Genomic DNA, 6000 nt, shown 5'->3' with positions numbered 1-6000 from the left:
CACTAAATTACATTTCATTTCCCGTATCATTTTTAGTTTGTGTCGATATGTATTATGGTTAAATTTGCATGTGGAAGTACTCTATTTAAGCACCCGCTAGGTGTACAGTGCTGAACTAAGCACCGGGAAAGAAGTATGCAGATGAGATATAGACAGTCTATATAGCCTCCAGAAGAGTCTCAAAATAAACAGTGAATTTTGAGAAAATGAAACGTTATTTTCTTTGATCTTAATTCAGTAAGGTAAAAGATAGAAGAAAACTTACCAAAAATAAGAATGACTCCTAACTACACATTATTTATATTTTCATCCTTTTTTTGGACAATGTGATGGACAACCCATTCCCTGTGTCTCCATTTGCCCCCTGTAAAATGGGAATAATGCCTGTTGTTGGTAAAAACAGAAAAATCAGGCAAGAATGCTCCCAAATTTCCACAGCTCCCTCCCGTCTCACCATCCCCTCTTTCTTCCTTCCAAGCTGTCTCTCCAGAGGCGATCTTCCACCCGCTTTCAAAATCTACCCCCTTCCACTTGTGCCTCTGACCCCATCCCTTCTCATCTTCTTCAAGCCCTTGTACCCGCTCTTCTTCCTTCCCTAACTTTAGCTTGTTGAGGACAGGGAATATGTCTACCCAACTCTGTTATATTGTACTCTCCTAGTAATAATAATAATAATAATGGCATTTATTAAGCGCTTACTATGTGCAAAGCACTGTTCTAAGCACTGGGGAGGTTACAAGGTGATTAGGTTGTCCCATGGGGGGCTCACAGTTTTCATCCCCATCCTAAGCACTTAGTACAGTGCTCTGCACACAGTAAGCCCTCAGTAAATACAATTGATTGATTGTCTAACTTCTTAATCTCTAATGACTCCCCTCAGGCTTCATACACACCTTTGCCTCCCTTATCCAAAAAAAAAAATTCCTAAACCCAGGGCACCACCCAGCTATTGCCTCACCTCCCTCCTCTCATTCCTCTCCAAACCTTTCACATGAGTTGTATATGTTTGCTACCTTCATTTCCTCTCCTCATAGTCCCTTCTTGATCTTCTACAGTTCAGTTTCTGCCTATTTCATTCCCCTGTGGTCAAGATCTCCAAGGTCACCATTGACCATCAAAAAGATGGCCCAATCTGAAGCGTGGCCTAGAGGAGAGAGCATCGATCTGAGAGAAAAGGGATCTAAGCTGTAATCGTAGCCCAGCCACGTGTGAGCCGCGTGACTTTGGGAAAGTGATTTAACTTCTCTGTAACTCAATTTCCTCATCTGTAAAATGGGGATCAATACCTGTTAATAATAATAATAATAATGATGGAATTTATTAAGCACTTACTATGTGCAAAGCACTGTTCTAAGCACTGGGGAGGTTACAAGGAAATCAGGTTGTCCCATGGGGGGCTCACAGTCTCAATCCACATTTTACAGATGAGGTAATGAGGCACAGAGAAGTTAAGTGACTTACCCAAAGTCACACATCTGACAATTGGCAGAGCTGAGATTCGAACCCATGACCCCTGACTCCAAAGCCCAGGCTCTTTCCACTGAGCCACGCTGCTTCTCACACTGTTCTTCCTCCATCCTAGACCGTGAGCCCCGTAGGGGACAAGGACTGTGATCTGATTGTATTGTATCTACCCCAATGCTTGGCACATAAAAAGCACTTAACGAATGCCACAGTTACTTTTTATCCCATCTTAATCCCCCTCAACCTCTCAGTTGCTGTTGGCACTGCTTCTGCTCCAAACTCTAGGTAATGTTGATTTTTCTGACACAGTTCTCTCCTGGTTCTCTGGCCAATCCTTCTCAGTCTCCTTTGTCTGCCTCCCACTCCCTAACTCTGTGAGTCCCTCGGGTCTCCGTTCTAGGGTCCCCTCTCAATTTACACTCCTTCACGTGAGGAGCTCCTTTGCTCCTACTACTTCAAATTCCATGCAAATGGTTCCCAAATGGAGCCATACCCTCTCCCTTCTGCTACTGGGATTTCCTCTTGCCTTCAGAACATCTCTTCCTGGACATCCCACTTCCACCTCAAGCTCAACAGGTCCACAACTGAACTTCTCTTCTTCCTCTCAAATCTTCTCCTCCTTTTAATTTTCCCACCACGATTTGACAACACCACCATCCTGATCCCTGTCCCTCTAGCCCTTCACATTGGCATTATTCTTGACCCCTCCCTCTCTTTTAACTCCCATATTCTATCTGCTTTAACTATTGAATGAGCCCACTGTTGGGTAGGGACTGTCTCTACATGTTGCCAACTTGTACTTCCCAAGCGCTTAGTACAGTGCTCTGCACACAGTAAGCGCTCAATAAATACGATTGATTGATTGACTGATTGATTGATTCCTGACCTCCCTGCCTCCTGTCTCCCCCACTCCATATTTCACTCTGCTGTCCAGATTATTTTTCTATTATTGCTGTTTTCATGTTGTTTTGTTGTTCTTTCCTTATATGTCCATTGCCTTGCCTTCCTCTCCCCTTAGTCTTAGATTGTGACCGCCTGTGTGTGGAAACTTGGGTCTAATTTATCCTCCACTGTACTCTTCTCCAGTGCTTAGTACAGGTCTCTGCACACTGTAAAAACTCAATAAATACTACTGAATGAACGAATGAGTGAACAAATAGGCACTTAACATACATATCTGTAATTTTCTTTATTTGTATTGATGTCTGGCTCTCCTAGTCTAGAATGTGAGCTTGCTGTGGGCAGGGAAAGTCACTGCTTATTGTTGTGTTGTACTTTCCCAAGTGCTTAGTACAGTGATCTGCACACAGTAAGCGTTCAATAAATACAACTGAATGAATGATGGTCAAGTGAGTTACTGGTAAGAGCCGGGAATCTCCCCTGTCCCTTCAAGGGGTTAAGGGAATCAGAGTGAGTGATAAGTAGTAAATTCTCTGAGGACTGAGGAGAATCAGTTGTTGATTTATCAACAACCGAATGGCTAAAGACTTGATGTTAATTAATTTGACAATCTATTACACTTTCCAAAGTAGTGAATAACTTGAAACAAACCTCCGACAAGTGTTACCTCAGTCCCAAATTCATTTATTAATATTTTAAAAAACTTATACTCAATACAAGTAATTGAGTAACTATAAATAAAACACCAAGCTTAGGATAGACTACTACTCTTTCTATACTAGACTGCAGACTTTATTTTGGTTAGGTTCTTATTACTGTACTAAAATGATTCATTTAAACAGCTGAATTGTTAAAAAAAAGTAATTTTCATATAAAGTCTATTGGTACATTTTTATAGACGATCACTGATTTGTTTTCATAGTAGCGGTAGTAAGTATTAATCGCCTGGAATGTGCTGAGCACTGTACAAAGGGATGGAAAAAATACGGCAGTGAGAATTAGATTTGGTATCTGTCCATCCAGGAGTTCTTATCTGAAAATAAGGCTGGAAAGGGTTTGGTGAAAGACACGATAAGAAAGATCAAATAATATAAATTCCAGAACAATGCAAAATACAAAGCTCTGAGCTCAACAAGCCCAGTGGTAAAGGGAACCCAGAACCAAGTCACTGGGACACATTTTTCAGTAAATGATTCTTTTGGACTTTTCTGTAGGGGAAATTTAATGCCTGGGCAAATTTACAACTGATATAAAATTTCCCTTTTCCTTCCACTGGGCTTGGGAGTCAAAGGATGTGAGTTCTAATCCTGCCTCCGCCCCTTGTCTGCCACTTGGGCAAGTCACTTAACTTCTCTGTGTCTCAGTTTCCTCATCTGTAAAATGGGGATTAAAAGTGTGAGCCCCACGTGGGACAACCTGATTACCTTGTATTTACCCCAGTGTTTAGAACAGTGCTTGGCATCATCATCATCAATTGTATTTATTGAGTGCTTACTGTGTGCAGAGCACTGTACTAAGTGCTTGGGAAGTACAAGTTGGCAACATAAGTTGGCAAGTTGGCAATTACTTGGCACATAGTAAGTGCTTAACAAATACCATAATAATAATAATAATTATTATTAATGAAAGCCCCATGGCTGGCAAAATCGTGGTTAATAAGGCCAATAGAACAAATTAGGTCCATGGCTTTGTTCAGCATGAACAGTCTCACTTTTACTGAGCACTTGATATTCACCCTACTCTCCTCCCCATAACACTTATGTACTTATCCTTATTCTCTCCCATTTGCCGTAAGTATAATTTACTTTTATGTCTGTCTCCCCCTCTGGACTGTAAGCTCCTTGTGGGCTGGGATTGTGACTATTGTGTCATAACAATCAATCAGCGGTATTTTGGGGGCATTTACTGGGTGCAGAACACTGTACTAAGCACTTGGGAGAGTACAATACACCCAAATTTGAGACATGTTCCCAGCCCACAAGAGGCTTACAGTTTACAGGGGGAGGCAGATATTAAACTAAATAACTTAGGATATGTATGTAAGGGCTTGTGGGGCTGAGGGTGGGGTGAATACTAAGTGCCCAAAGATTCACATGCAAAGATAATGCAGAAGGGAGAGAGAGTTGGGGGGTGGGGGAGGGTTTAATGGGGAAGGTCTCTTGTGAGGAGATGTGATTTTAATAAGGCTTTGAAGGTGGGGAGAGTGTATGAATGGGGAAAGGAGCTTCAGGCCAGAGGGAGGACATGGGCAAGGGGGTTAGCGGTGAGATGGACGAGATTGAAGTACAGTGAGTAAATTGGTGAGCTGGGTTATAATGGGAAGCCAGTGAAGTAAGGTAGGAGGGGATGGGCTGATTGAGTACTTTAAAGCTGATGGGAAGGAGTTTCTGTTTGATGTGGAGGTGGGTGGGCAACTGCCAGAGGTTCTTTAGGAGTGGAGAGATGTGGGCTGAGGTTTTTTTTTAAGAAAAATAATCTGGGCAGGTGATTGAATTTTGGAATTGGAGTGGGGAGAAACTGGAGGCTGATGCAGTAGTCAAGACAGAATATGATAAGGGCTTGGATTAGCATCGTATCAGTTTGGATGGAAAGGAAAGAGAGTGCATTTTAACACCAGCTGTGGAGGAAGAACTGACGGCATTTGGTGACAGAATTAATATGTATGTTGAACGAGTGGGATAAATTGAGGATAATGCCAAAGCTTGAGAGACAGGGAGGATAGTGCTGTTGTCTACAGTGATGGGAATGGAGGAGGACAGGGGTCGGGTGGGAAGATGAGGAGCTCTGTTTCATACACGTTAAGTCTGAGGTGTCGTCAGGACAGCTAGGTAGAGATGTCTTGAAGGCAGGAGGAAATATGAGTCTGCCGAGGAGGAGGAGGTCAGGGCTGGAGAGGTAGACTGGGGGATCATATGCATAGAGATGGTAGTTGAAGCTGTGGAAGGAAATGAGTTCTCCAAGGGAGTGGGTGTAGATGGGGAATTGAAGGGGACCCAGAACTGAGCCTTGATGGACTCCCACCGTAAGCGGTGGGAAGCAGAGGAGGAATCTGCCAAAGAGACTAATTAGGAGTTGTCAGAGAGATAGCAGGAGAGCCAGGAGACAACAGTGTCGGTGAAGCCAAGTTTGTAAAACGTTCGAAGGAGGAGTGGTGGTCTACAGTGTCCAAAGCAGCCGAAAGGTCAGGGAGGATTAGGATGGAGTAGAGGCTGTTGGATCTGGCAAGAAGAAGGCCATTAGTGACTTTAGAGAGGACAGTTTCCACGGAGTGAAAGCCAGTTTGGAGAGAGTCAAGGAGAGGAAGTGGAGGTAGTGAGTCTAGATAGCTCACCCATGGAGTTTGAAGAGGAATACTAGGAGGGAGATAGTGTGGTTACTGGAGGGAGGCGGTGGGGCCAAGGGAGGGTTATTTTTTAGGATAGGGGAGACATGAGATGTTTGAAAGCAGTGGAGAAGAAGCCATTGGAGAGTAAATAATTGAAGATGATGATGATGATGGCATTTATTAAGCACTTACTATGTTGAAAGCACTGTTCTAAGCGCTGGGGGGGATACAAGGTGATCAGGTTGTCCCACAGGGGGCTCACAGTCTTAATTCCCATTTTACAGATGAGGTAACTGAGGCACAGAGAAGTT

This window comes from Tachyglossus aculeatus, chromosome 22, assembly GCF_015852505.1.
Source record: "Tachyglossus aculeatus isolate mTacAcu1 chromosome 22, mTacAcu1.pri, whole genome shotgun sequence".
Taxonomy (NCBI): Eukaryota; Metazoa; Chordata; class Mammalia; order Monotremata; family Tachyglossidae; genus Tachyglossus; species Tachyglossus aculeatus.
This window is presented reverse-complemented; position numbering follows the sequence as displayed.